Source organism: Peromyscus eremicus, chromosome 20 (assembly GCF_949786415.1).
Source record: "Peromyscus eremicus chromosome 20, PerEre_H2_v1, whole genome shotgun sequence".
NCBI lineage: Eukaryota > Metazoa > Chordata > Mammalia > Rodentia > Cricetidae > Peromyscus > Peromyscus eremicus.
In genome coordinates, this window is record NC_081436.1 from 25,024,466 (window position 1) to 25,039,335 (window position 14,870).

Consider the following 14,870-nt stretch of genomic DNA (forward strand, 5'->3'; position numbering starts at 1 on the left):
AAGCAAGACTTCCAGGCATTCTGCTGTGGTTCCTCGCCAATGCCTGGAGCACCCACTGCAAGCCTAATCCTGAGCCAGGAGCTGAAGGCGAGAGTCTACGGTTGCACAGGAAGTCTGGGCTGATAGTTGTCCCAAGGAGTGTCACCTTCCGGCAGGTCACTCACTCCATGGTGCAGGAAGAATCAGGTCTGGGTTCAAAGCCTTCCACTGTACCTACTCGTAGCACGGCCTTACACCGGTTAGTTTACCATTAGCCAATCAGTTCTACATCAGGAAAAAATGGGGATGATATGATGGCCCACGCTCCCTGAGTGATATGGCCAGTATCATCCTACCCAGTCCTCACAATAACCTTCAATGACTGGGACTATTGTTATTGCCATTTTACACATAAGGTAAACTGAGGATCCCACAGGGTAACATGACAACAAGTGTCAGAGCTGGGATTAGAACAGGTGTCAGATTCCAAAGTCTGTCTTACCTGCCAGTCAAATTGCTTTCCCTCTGGGGCAGGTTTTCACCGCGCTGTGCTCCAAATACACTCCTGTAAATTGGGGCTCACAGCAGTGCTGACTGAGGTCCTGGGTAGAACTAGGGGCCATAGCAGGTTTAAACACTCATCCCTCAGTGAGAGCTTCAGAAGTGTTAGGTAAACTTTCCCCTCCCCAGCTCTCCCTGCTCTAACCTGCTTCACACCTAGACCAGGCTGTTGGGCTTCCCTCGGGGCTTGTGTCCACCCTGACATCTGACACTGCCCCCCTCCTGCTCTGGACTCTGTGGCCCTGGGGAGCCAGAGGTGACCTCACCCCTGGAGAATGCTCAGTGGAGTTCACCCTGAGTCCTCAACTTGCCACACCTCCTGCCAATTCTGACTGACTCTCTGGGCACCCCATGGGAGCCTCTCTCAGGAGGCAGGACACCCTAGCTTCACAGCTGCTGGTTACTGCCTGGGAGTGTGCCAGGGCCCTACCTGCTGCCAGCGCACCCGGTAAACACTGGCAAGTGTTTCTCTGACCCACTGATTTCCTCGGCCTCCTGTGGGTCCCTTGGTGCCCACACCACCTCTATGCCTCCCCTATACATCTTACCACACCCACCTGAGCGCAAAACTGCTGTTCCTATTTCATACATGAGGAGACCTTAACCCAGGGAAGTGGTGTGGTGTGTGAGCCACTCCCTGGGCTTCCTTCTGCAAATGAGAAAAACATACTCCCTCTGGGCAGTGATGGTCCTCGCCTTTAATCCTTATACTTGGGAGGCAGAGGCAGGAAAATCTCTGTGAGTTCAAGGCCAGCCTGGTCTACAGAGCAAGTTCCAGGACAGCCAGGGCTACACAGAGAAACCCTGTGTCGAAAAACTGGAAAAAAGAAAGAGAAGAGAGAGAGAGAGAGAGAGAGAGAGAGAGAGAGAGAGAGAGAGAGAGAGAGAGAGATATGAAAAGCAAGCAAGGAAGGAAGGAAGAAGAAAGGAAGGAAGATATTCTCCCAGGAGGAATGGGATCCTACCCAAGAAGGCAGGGCCGATTGCTTCTGAGGTGTCTGACCTTGGCCTGTATATGACTGCCTTCTTGCTATGCCCTCGTGTGGATTTTTTTCCTGTGCATACACACACACATCTTCACTACTTCCTTGTGTATACATTTTTTTCCCTATTTTTTTGTGTTTTATTTGTTTGGGGAATTTTTGTTTTGTTTTGATTTGATTTTTACTTTTGAACCAAAGTCTGACTTTGTTACTATCCTGGAACTTGCTTTGTAGCAGGTCAGCAGGTCTTGAACTCACAGAGATCCTCCTGCCTCCACCTCCCAAGTGCTGGAGTTAAAGGCATATATAACCATGCTTGGCTGGCTTCCTTCCTCCCTCCCTCCCTCCTTTCCTTCCTTCCTTCCTTCCTTCCTTTTTTCCTTCCTTCCAAGATTTATTTACTCATGTGTGTGTGTGTGTGTGTGTGTGTGTGTGTGTGTGTGAGAGAGAGAGAGCATGTGGGTGCATGGACTTATGCATATGTAGAGGCCAGAAGAGGAGTCAGCTCTCTTCCTCGATCATTCTCCACCTACTCCTTTGAAGCAGTGTCTCTCTGAATCTGGGGCTTCTGTTTTCTGGTCTAGGCTGGGAGTCAGCAAGCCCTAGAGGTTGATCTCTTTTGTAGAATATTATTTTAAAGTATGTTACTTTTGTTTATGTTGCATTTGTTTAACTCTGTGAAGCTGTGTTACTGTGCCTGTCCAGAACACCTGATGGTCTAATAAAGAGCTGAATGGCCAATAGCAAGGCAGGAGAAAGGATAGGTGGGGCTGGCAGGTAGAGAGAATAAATAGAAGGAGAAATCTGGGAGAGAAGTAGCTGGAGAAGGAAGAGGACTCCAGGGGCCAGCCACACAGCAAGCCATGGAGTAAAAGTAAGATTTACAGCAATAAGAGATAAGAGACAGGTAAAACCCCAAAGGCAAAAGATAGGTGGGATAATTTAAAGTTAAATAAAGCTGGCTAGCAACAAGCCTAGCTAAGGCTGGACATTTATAATTAAGAATAAGCCTCCGTGTGGGATTGTTTTTTGGGGGGAGCTGGGTGGTGGGCCCCCCAAAAAAGAAAAAACAAACGACAGATCTCCCACTCAAGCTGAGTTCCAGGCCTGTGATGGACACCCAGCTTATTACGTGAAAGCTGGGATTAGAACTCTGGTCCTCATGACTGTGAACCACTCTTAACCACTAAGGGAACTCCAACACCCTCTTTTTGGCTTTTTGAGGTAAGGTCTCACTACAGCCTAAACTAGACTCAACCTTGTAATCCTCCTGCCTCTGACTCAGGAGTGCCGGGCTTACAGGCATGGAGCCACCACACCCGGTTCTTGTTTTGTTTTATCCTTTGACACAGAATCTCACTATGTAGCCCAGGCCTGGTCTGGAATTCATGATCCTCCTGTCTCTGCGCCCTGAGTGTTGGGATTATAGGTGAGTGCCACATGCCTGCCAGACCAAATTTCTTATAAGGACATAGGTCAGAATAGATTAGGGCCATCTTTTTTTTTTTTTTCAATTTAATTTTATTTATTTTTACGATTTATTTAGCTATTACATATACAGTGCTCTGTCTGCATGTATGCCTGCAGGCCAGAAGAGGGCACCAGATCTCATTGTGAGCCACCATGTGGTTGCTGGGAATTGAACTCAAGACCTCTGGTAGAACAGCCAGTGCTCTTAACCTCTGAGCCATCTCTTCAGCCCCAGATTAGGGCCATCTTAATGGCCTCATTTTAATATAATTGCATCTTCAAAGGGCCTCTCTACGAGTCCGGTCACATTCTGAAGTACCTGGAGCACAGAGCTTCCCCTACAGATGAACTTGCCTGCCTCATGTTACATAGTTTATAATAAAAGGACTCTACCCAAGCCATTCTAATGCTCTCCGTGACGCGAATTGCTCACACAAGCCAGGAGGTCGCTCCTATGACCTTTATACCAAAGACCTGGAGAGAGCCAGGCCTGTAGGTTGTAGCCCCAGAGAACACAGCTCGGAAGGACCAGAGCAGGACTTCCTCCAGCTTCTGACACAGACACCTGGGGTCTCCCTGTCAGTAACTTCACTAACCATCTCCGGTTCAGTGGCTTTACCTCAGCCCAGGGCAGTGCTTCTGCTGACCTGCCGTCACCCCTTCAGGGTGTCTGCCCTCCGTGGAGGGAAGCCGGGTTGGCCAGGGTCACATTGCTGACCTTGGCTCTCTTGTGGGATATTCAGGTATTTTTCAGTTAATTGCTTTTCCACTATAAACAAGGTTGAGACAAACATATCCGGACACAGCTTTTAGATTTTTTATGGACCAGGATTTCCAGGGTAAAGGGAGCCTGTTTTTGTCCTCAGAGCGAGGAAGGAGTGTCTCTAACCTGAAACGGAGCTGCTGGCCTCTACCTGCGCCTCCCACCTGCCAGTTTACTTTGGGGGAGGGGAGGCTGAGTAAAAGGAATGTCCTTCACTTGGCTCAGCTCGCCCCACAGCCAGTCACCTTTTTTTTTTTTTTTTTTTTTTTTTTTTTGGTCTCCTCTACCTCTGCCTTAGAAAGCTCCAGGCTTCCCTTCGGGTGGTCCTGGGAGCCCAGAGTCCAAGTGCCAGTTCATACACTCGGCCCAGGCTGGGGGCTGGGCAGGGAGCTGAGAAGGTGTACTTCTGAGGTCTTGGTAAAGCAGATCCTGAAGCCTTGGACTCACCGGAGCAAGGTCTGTTCCTAAGGTTCCAGCCCCATCTAGCAGGCCGTTTGCACCTGTGCCCCAAGCACCATTAGAGTCCCTTCTGCCCAGGGCCAGGCACTGAAGGGACACAGTGATCAATCCAGGTGACATATCAGTTCTCATCTCACTGGGCCCCTGTGGCACTGAGCTGGGAAAGGAAGCCATGAGGCTTGGACCAGGAGAGGGATTGGAAACCCAGAGGAGAAGGGGGTGGGGGAGCAGCTTGCTGGGGAGGGGGGAGGGAGACATGGGAGGGGGGGGACGGGAATACACATTGCCTGGTTTATCCAACAAGAGGGAGATTCCAGACATGACCTGACCTCCTGCCTCAAGCTCCAGGATCGTTCTTCCCTGACCTTGCCAATGAGGTTGAAGGAAAGAAATTGCTTCTAACAGACAAGGACCAGTCCTTTCCCCTGCCATGTCCAGTGCAAGCACTCAGCCATGGCCGTCCTGCTGCATTGGCCTAAGCTTCCAGAACTCCACACAGCCCAGGAACGATTTGAAAGTGGCCATGGTTGGAGAACTGTGCCTGGTGATCCTAGTGACCACCGTGTTGACCTGGGACTTGGCCCTGACCACTGACAGCAGGGGATCCATCCTTGGGCCCTGAGCCTCCTCCTCAGCAAAGGGAGTAGGGACTCTGGGGGGCTAGGCCCAGCCCTCCCTGCCTAGGCCTCTGTGGGCTGTAGGGACAATCAGAGGCCAGCTTCCTGGACAGTGACCCAGGAGGATGTAGCAGGCCAGCAGCAGCTGGGGGAGGCGAGGTTCTGTGCAGTGAACTGACCACCCCCACCCACTTAGCGGCGCTTAGCTTTCCAGCTCCTCTCTAGAGGCTGCATTTCCCAGAACTCAGCTGCCCCAGATGATTGGTCATGACCTTCTGGGCAGGAGGCCCCCAGAGACCAACTCCTACTCACAGAGCAGGCCCAGGCTCAGCCGGGATTGGGGGTGAGGGGTAGGGGTAGGGGTGGGGGGCTGGGTCAGCTGATGAGTGACTGAGTCAGGAAGGGTTTCTCAAAAACTCCAATTGACCAGCAGCTTGCCTAAAGAGGGGTTAACTGGCCCCGCGAAAACACGCAAAATGTCTAAAACTCAAGTGCTTGATCAAAAAGGTTGAGTAATGGGTAGAAAAGTCAGAAAGAGGACATTGAGGGATGAATGGGGGGGGTGCGGGGACAGCAGGTACAAAGATTGGAAACAGGGAACAGCATGGTACAAATAGGAACAGCACGTTTGTTGGCACATGCCTTTAATCCCAGCACCCTGGAAGCAGAGACATGTAGTTCTCTATGTCTCTTATGAGTTCCAGGACAGCCAGAGCTACACTGTGAGATCCTGTCCCAAAAACAAACAAGCAAAACAGCCTGGCAGTGATCATCCAGGCCTTTTTTTTTTTTTTTTTTTTTTTTGGTTTTTCGAGACAGGGTTTCTCTGTGTAGCTTTGCGCCTTTCCTGGAACTCACTTGGTAGTCCAGGCTGGCCTCGAACTCACAGAGATCCACCTGCCTCTGCCTCCCGAGTGCTGGGACTAAAGGCGTGCGCCACCACCGCCTGGCTCATCCAGGCCTTTAATCCCAGCATTCACTGGGGAGGCTGAGGCGGGTGGACTGGTCCAGCCTGGTCTACAGAGTGAGTTCCAGGACAGCCAGGGATACACAGAGAAACCCTGTCTCAAAAAAAGGAAAAGAGAGGGGAAGGGGAGGAAGGAAGGAAGGAAGACAAGAAAGACTCTTAGGCTTGTACCCCGAGCTAAGGGATGTGAAGGAATTTAAGGAGAGGGGTGGAGGCTGCAGAGAATCAGACAGACAGATCCGGGTTTTTAAGACGCTGAGGAAAGCTTGAAGGGAGAAGATTAAGATATGGTGACCAGCAGGGAGCTTCCGATGGACTTCCCCTGTGATTAAAGGCTTGACCCGCCCGAAAAGGATCAAGTTAAACACACACTTCTGATGGAGCAAGGTCCTGGGCTCAATCTAAGTTTAGACACTTCTTTGCGCCCTTAGAGAAAGTCGCCCCGCAGGGCCGGTACACTCTGACTGTGGAGCTCCGAGACCGAGTCCTTAGTTCTGCCCCAGCTGCTTAGTAAGGACCCTGGCTGGGGGAGGGGGAGGGGAGGCGGTGACAGTTAAAAAGCCAGCCAGCACCTTAGCCTGGCCCGGAAAAGGCATGCACCAGGTTTTTCTGCAGATTGAGCCCCAGGGTGGGCGTGGCATGGGCGGGACCAACAGGGTGGGATGCCCCGCCCTTCAGCCCCGCGCCTGCCCATATTAGGCGGGCGGCCCCGCTGTGCCCCTTCCCAAGGCCGCGCCCCCACCACGCCTTCTTGCTGGAAAGTGCGGCGAGGTCCCACTTAGGAGACTCGGGGCGCAGGCTCGGCACGAGCACCTGCACCTGCACCTGCACAGGACCTGAAAACTCTCACCAGCAGTGGGCAAGAGTGGGCCGGGTAGATGCTGGACTGCCTGAGAGCCTAGGGTGGGGGCAGTCAGCGTTCTGCACCGTGGATGGACCTGCGGAGCTTCTGCCCGTGGCATTGAACTCGCCTCTTTATTTTGTATTTGTTTTAGTTCTATTTCATATGAATGGATGTTTTGATAGTTGTGAGCCATCGTGTGGATGCTGGGAACTGAACTCCAGGCTTCTGCAAGAGCGGCCAGTCTCTTAATTGCTGAGCCGTGTCTCTCCTCCCCCACCCCCAGAACAGGACTCCGTATTTTTCACATCTCAATAGACCCTAAGGTCGAGAAGAAAGACTAAGACTTGGCCAAGTACAGCTTTTATTAGTGATCTCTCCTTTTAGATAAAGAAAAGTCTCAAACTAGGAGCCTTGGACAGGAGATGGAGCCAGGTCCGTTTGTGATTTAGCGTTTCTTTTTTTTATTGTTTGAGAGAGGGGCTCAGTGTCCCCCAGGCTGGCCTTGAACCTGCTATGTACGGGAAGCTGATCCTAAATTCCTGATCCTTTCCACCTCCTAAGTGCTGGAGCTCCGCAATTGGCTCTGGTTCTCCCTCTCCTCTCTCCCCACCCTTTCCTCTCCCCCACATGCAGGAGAACGAGGAAGAGGAGGAAGGAGAGACAAGAGAAGGCTGAGAATTCAAGGGCACACTAGGAAGCTTGCTGTGTGCACCCCTGTGGCTGCCAGCCATGACACCTGCTAAGAGAACGGGCGCCTCACCCCTTCCCATCTGTGGTGGGGAGGAAAGAGCACCTGGAGCCTGGATCCGCCTCAGTGGCACACACCTGCTGCACACAAACGCTGAGGCACCAGAGTGCTCCTCTCAGCTGCGTCTAGACACCTGGGTGCTACAGCCTTGGTTTTCACTGCCCACCCGGCTCCCGGCATCCACACCAACACCAGAATCTGAGACATTCTCAAAACTAAAAATCTGACTATCCTGAGTCTTCCATCTTTTAAGCCCTCCCATGGTTCCAGCACCTGCAGGAAAAGGACCATGCTCTCCCCAGGGCACACCTGCCTTCTGTGGTATGCCAGACCCTGGGTCTGATGCCCCTTGGCTGCAATTTTAAAACTATATGTATTCATTTATTCTTGTGTGTGACAACTTGCAGGAGTCAGTTCTCTCCTCCCATCCTTCCATCGGGTAGGTCCTGAGGACTGAAGGCTTTGTAGCAATCGCCTTAACACACTGGGTCATCTCTCCATGCTGGCTGCTCCATCCTGTACACTTTCCAGACCAGCCCTTCCCAGTTTCCTGAATGTTCACTGGATAAAGTTTTTGTTGTTGGCGGTGGTTTTTTGAGACAGGGTTTCTCTATGTAACAGCTCTGGCTGTCCTGGAACTCACTCTGTAGACCAGGCTGGCCTTGAACTCACAGAGCTCTGCCTGCCTCTGCCTCCCAAGTGCTGGGGTTAAAGGTGGGCACCGCCGCCACCTGGCCACTGGATCAATTTTGAAGACACGAGGACTTACAATGATGAAAAGGTCAGGAGGGATGGTCCAGGCCTTTGTGAAGGTTATAGGATAGTGAGTCCAAACAGAACCATGAGACAGCTAGGCAGGTGAAGCTCCATTGTAGGACTCCTAACTCAGCATGCACAAATCCCTGCATTCAGTCCCCAGCAACACACACACACACACACACACACACACACACACACACACACACACAGTGGCATGAGCGGTAAAGGTTACAAAGTCTGTGCCAGCACTTGAAAGGTGGAGGCAGGAAGGAGGATTACTAAGAGTTTGAAGTCATTCTGGGCTACATAATGAGTCCCAGGCTATCTAGTACTACTGACAAGACCTGTCTCAAAATGAAGGCAGCCAGTCCCCTGCCCACGGCAGTGCAGCTTCAGTCAGTTTGTCCACATCAGAGCCAGCTAGCTCCACCTCCTCTCAGACCCTGCCCTGGACTGCTGGGCTGTGGCACACAGATCGCCGTGTTTGGAGACAGGGACGGTCACCATGTTTTGGTAGGCTTTCCTGGGTGAAGGCAAGGGTGCTCTTAGGCTAAGGGAAGGATTTTGAAATAGACAGGCATAAGCATGTTCAGCTACGTGGGCTGCACCTGAGCAGGTGGTCAGGCGTGTGAGGAAGGCGGGCTGTAGCCGAGTGGGAAGGCCTCTCAGCGGGCTCCCTTTGTCCTGCGGATCTAAGGCAGTGACTGCTCAGGGTTTGTGACCATAACCAGGCATAAGAAACACATTACATCACAAACCTGGCACGGACCATAACTTTGAAATAAGTGTCATCAATTTACTCCTACTGCCCAGGATGCATGCTGGGATTTTCTGTCCCATCTGGCCTCTGGTGTCACCATGTGCCATGGACCTCAGCATGGTCTCCAGTGGCAGTATGGGCCATGGACACCAACACTGTCCCCAATGGCAGCCTGGCCTACAGGCATCAACATGATTTCAGGCAGCAGTACAGACCACGGACGTCCTCATGGCTTTTGGTAGTAACACACCACAGACATCAATGCATCAATGTGGCCCTCAGCATGGTCTCCAGTAGCACTACAGACCATGGACATCACATGGCCCTCTGCCACAGCTCAGGCCAGAGACACCATCTTAGCCCTCAGCCAAAGCACAGGCCACAGATGTCAACACTGTCTGAGCTGCAGCCTGACCCACAGACCCAGACATGGCACCCAGAAGCAGCATGGATTATGGACATCAACATGGCCTCAGGTGACAGCACAAGCTACTTACATCTAAATAAAAATAATTATTTATTAAAGGTGTGCAGTGGCGCACACCTTTAATCCCAGCACTCAGGAGACAGAGCCAGGCGGATGTGAGTTCGAGGCCAGCCTGATCTACAGAGTGAGCTCCAGGACAGGCACCACAACTACACGGAGAAACCCTGTCTTGAAAAAAAAAAAAAAATTCATCTCAAGCCTGAGATCTCTCTCTCTCTTAGTGGCTATGAAATACTTCCTGGTTCATCCAGTCTTTTAGGGTCTTGGGAGGTGGCCCTTCACCCCACACCTATATTAATTTGTAAAGTAGCCTAAAGGGTGAGGCAGGGGGTGAGGGTGAGATGGGGTGGAAAGACTCCCCCACCACTCCCTCCCCCGCCCCCCATCCTCAGAAGGTCCAGGGTAGACCTGAGGGCCAAACAGAAGGAAGGTATGCCATCAGAACATTGTCCTTCTCAGCCCTCCACCCCCAGCTCAGCCAAGCTTCCACCTGGCCATCAGTCCTGGGTACAGACTACCTTTGTCTGCTACCAGCCCTGTGAGTAGGGCAGGGTGGGAGGGAAGAAAGTAATTTAAGTCTGTCCTCAGGCCAGACCTGCCTACTCCAGTCACCTCGCCTGCAGGCCTGACATCTGCTTCACGGGGGCTGCACACGGGGGTTAGACTCCCTACCCTCACCCCAGTCCAACTCCCTACCCTCATCCCAGTCCAACTCCCTACCCTCACCCCAGTCCAAGTCTCTGTCCGTTCTTTTTCTTCTGTCTGGAGTCTTGGGGTCAGAAGATCCCTTAGTAACGGAATCCAGCTGCCGCCTTTTATCGATGTGGAAGCTGAGGTCCAGAGAGGGGAGGAAATCACCCAGCTCACATGGGAGTTGGTCTCAGGTGCAGCTTCTCTACGCCACTCTCACTTGTGTGGTTCTGCGTTCTCGGTCTGAGGATAAGAGGATCTGGGGGTGGCCAGGGAAATAATCCATCTGGGAGAGGCTAGGTCATGTGCCCACCTGCCTAGGAGGACAGCACCCAGAGATACCCTCTTTTCATACTCCACATGGGCTGCAGAACCGCGTGCAGCCATGTGTCCTGGAGTCCTTCTGGTTCTAAGCCATCCCCAGCCCTCACTCCCGAGTGTATGTGTGGGTGGGGGGGTAGGGTGAGGGTGAGATGGGGTTGGGGGTGATATGGGGGTGAGGGTAAGAGAGGGGTGAGGGTGAGATGGGGGTGAGGGTGTGGTCCCTTCCGACTGAAGACAACAGGAAGAAGATGAAACCTGTGGGAACTTGTTTTCTCTCAGGAAGCAGCTGCTTCCCTGGGGCCTCAGGGTTAGGATGGTGGGTAGCTTCCAGGCTTTTCTTTCTGTAGGCTCTAGGTAGGGCCTGAAATCCAGGCAGAGACATCTGCTTCCCCCACTCCACCCCCACCCCCCAGTCTTCCTGGTTCCTTGGGAGATATTCTGTCTTCCATGTGAGTGTCTGGGGCTGGGGATGTAGCCCAGGCTCCCCTTGAACTCATGGCAATCCTCCTGTCTCAGTTTACTGAGTGCTGGAATTATAGGTGTTTGCCACCACACCTGGCCAGGCTTTTGTTTTTCTTCCTTTCTTCCTTCTTTCCTTTTTTCCTTCCTTCCTTCCTTCTTTCCTTCCTTTCTTCCTTCTTTCCTTCCTTTCTTCCTTCTTTCCTTCCTTTCTTCCTTCTTTTTCTCTGTCTCCCTCACGCCCCTTTTTCTTTTTTCTTTGCAGTACTTTGGGCATACTAGGCAAAGGCTACATCCCCTGCCTTTCCCTGATGATTTTAAAGCCACTGAGTGCGCTGATTGGCGGCAGTGGCAAGAACACCTTGTCCAGGACCCTGTCTTGGGGAGGGGGTCGGAGGAGGTGGGACTCAGAAGAAGCCTTCTGTGTTGCTCCAGCTCCTCAAGCCTGTTGACTCAACAGCCTGCCAGGGTCAGGCACCAAAACCACTTATGCAGAGAACTCTCCCCGGGGAAGACAAAGAGGGAATTTTGCTGTTTTTAAAACACTAAAGAATCATCATGGGAAGACCAGTGCTGGCCAGGAGCAGCAGTTTCCATATTTGGGGCAACTCCAGTTGGTGAAAACTGGCCGCCTGGAGCTCTGCGGAGATGAGAGGAAGCCAAACCCAGGCAGGCTCTGAGAGAAGTGTACTATGATCGATTGGCAATGCCTGCTGTGGGCGAGCAATAGTGCCCTAGACTCACTGGGCTCTGATTCTGGCTTGCACACCTAACACACACTTCCTGTTGGAGGGAAGGAGAGAGGGAAAAGGGGAGCTGGGAAAGAGAAACAAATTGGTGGAATCTGGATGAGAGCCCTGGCTGAGTCCGCGGAGGGCTCTTCTGCTCTGTTTCCTAGGCATCTCCAAGCACTTTCTTGTTTTGTTTTACAGAGAGCACGCACCCCAAACCACCGCACACATGCGGAGGTCAGAGGACAGCCCTCCTTCCACAGTGTGTCCCCTGGTTAGAACTCAGGTTGCCAGGCTTGGTGGCAAGCACCTCTACCCACTGAGCTATCTGGCCAGTCCCTCTTCTGACCAGAGCAGCCTCTCCCTAAGGGGCTGTTGGGGCCCACTCAAGCTACTGTAACAAATTCCCAGAGACTGGGTGGCTTACAAACAGAAGGTGTGTTCATTTCTCATTGTTCACCGTTCTAGAAGCTGGAAGTGTGAGATTAAGTATCTGAGGAGGGCCCCTTCCTCCTAGGCACGGGTCTTCTCACTGTGTCCACATGGTGGAAGGGAGGGGGCATTCAGACATGTCTTATAAAATCACTAATCCTACCACCTTCGTGACCTTTTAATCCGAAAGTCCCAGGTGTGAATGTTGTGGGGGGCACAGGATTTCAACATACGATTTTTGAGAGGACACAAACATTCAGTCTATTGCAGAAGTCATCCCCTCCCTTTCCCTTCCTGTTCTATTTATTTATGATGGGACTTCCCCTCCTATCCCCTCTGCAGCTCAGGCCTGTGACCCATGGCAACAGATTCTTTTTCCCAGGGACTGGGAAGCCTCAAGAGACTCAAAGATAGAAGGCGGTGGGTATGATGGTGTCATGTCACATTCCTGCAAAGACTCACAAAACTCTTCTAGCCCTAAAACTCTACAGCAGTGGTTCTCTCAGCCTTCCTAATGCTGTAACCCTTTAATACAGTTCCTCGTGTTGTGGTGACCCCCCAACCATAAAATTATTTCACTGCTACTTCATAACTATAATTTTGCTACTGTTATGAATCGTAATGTGTAAATATCTGTGTTTTCCAGTGGCCTAGGTGACGCCCGTGAAAAAGTTGTTCAATCCACAGAGGAGTCACGACCCACAGGTTGAGAATCACAGCTCATCTCTTTCAGGACCAACTACCCCAGGCACAGACAGCATCCAGCCTGGGAAGGCGCTTCCCTGGGATGCTGAGTGGAGACAGCAGCCCTTCCCCTCTCATCCAGCAGCCAAGCTAGATAAATCCCGACCAACGCTTCCACCTCCACCTCACTGTGCTCAGTCAAAAGAGCCCACGCTGACATGACAGTCTTTCTAGAAGAAAGAGCAGGCCAACTCACAGCCGCTCGGCTCTGTGAAACCTCGTCAGGAAGGATCTGAGAATCCCAGGGAGTCCTTTCAGTGTCTGAGCCTGGAGGTCCTGTAGGAGGCACCAGGCAGTGAGCAGACTAAGAACTTCACACAGTTCAAAACTGAATTAACAGATCCATGCAACACTGCCATTGAGTACCTGCTGCATGCCAGGCACAGCAATTCTGGTGGATTCAATACAGTCCCTTGCTCCTCTTCCAAATTCTGAGAATTATGAGCACAGAGAAGCTAGATAAGATTCCCTGGGGCCAGCAGCAGGCCCGCAAGGTGTCCTGAACTCAGGAGACCTCCAGATCTTTTATATTGGCCTCCAATGCTGGCCTCAAAACCACAATCCACCTCCCTGTCCCCTGAGTGCTGGAGTCAAGGTATGTGCTACCACACTTAGTTTCAGAACCCCCGTCCTAGTACCACTCCCACATTGAAGACACAGGCTTTCAGCTCGTGCCCAAGAAGTATGACTCAGAGTAGGGACCGGACATAAACACTTGTAGCCCCGACTGGCCTCAAACTTGCTATATCATCCAAGATGACCTTGAATTCTTGATCCTCCTGCCTCTGCCTCCCAAGTGTGTGCCATGCAGTGCTGTGAATCAAACCCAGATTCTCGCGAGTGCCAGGCCAGCACCCTACCAACTGAGCTATATATCCCAAGTCCCTGGATGCTGAGTTTCATGGGAGACTTTGGTGCTCATGGGTGTGGATACAGCAGAGAGCCTGGGAGTCCCTGGGCCCTTCATGTCACTTCTTCTCTTCCTTTGAGCACTCTCTATCTGGTTGTGGTGATGGGGCGGGTACCCTTGTCTGACTGTAGTGATGAGTTGTGTTGTGTGTGTGTATGCAATTTCTTTACAAGGTGAGGTTTGTGCTCAGTGTCCCAGGCTCTGTGACACCCACACCTCCTAGTTTTCTGAGGTACCTCCTTACACTCAAGAGTTGACTCAGGGCCAGCAGTATCTGAGACATGGAGCAGCTTGTTAGAGTTTTGTGAGACCTAAAGAGAGGCTGACCCCAGGCTCCACAAGTAGGAAGCTGGGACATGGGCCGCAACCCAGGCAGAATCTGTGCTCTTCCAACATCACCCTGTATCCACCCGGGCCCCTCCCATTTCACTCCTCCCTGGACACAGAGCCCAGGGCCAGCTGCTGCAAACCCTGGGATCACTCCCTCCTCACCCATCCTGTGTCATCGTGGACAGGACCCTGAAGGCAGCTGCCAGTCTTTCAGAGTCTAACAACTAATTCACATTCAAATATAAATGATGATAATAACTGGGGGGTGAGGGGTTCCTGTTCCTTTTTAGGACATATTCCTGGGAAATAGGAAAGAAGAGGGCTGGTGGTAGGATTTCAGCATCTTGTCAAGGCCATTCTGAGGAAACATGTGAATGCCTTGGACTCCTCAAGTGTTCGGCAAAGTGGGGTCATAGAGATGGCTAGACTCGGCTTCTGGAAGCTCTCTGTGATACCACGTGACTTACCAACCCTATAGGAGGCAGTGGGGGCTGTGTAGAGCCCAGAGCTAGCCTTGGCTTTGCCTCTAATTGCCTGCCGAGTCCCGCACAGTTCTCTGCTGCTCTCTGGGCCTGAAGCCTTACCTAGAAAATCAGGGTAAGATGTGAAGCTGTGCTGGATATAGTAGCACAGACCTTTAATCCCAGCACTTGGGAGACAGAGACAGGAGCTCTGTGAGTTCAAGGCCAGCCTGGTCTACATAGCAAGTTCCAGAACAGCCTGGACTATAGAGAGAGACATAGTCTCAAAAAAAAAAAAAAAAAAAGTGAGGCTGTGTCCCAGTTTGTTCCCTGCAGCCTTGCCTGTCTCTCAGACACAGCCCTGGGGTATAGCCACAGGAGTCATACCCTAA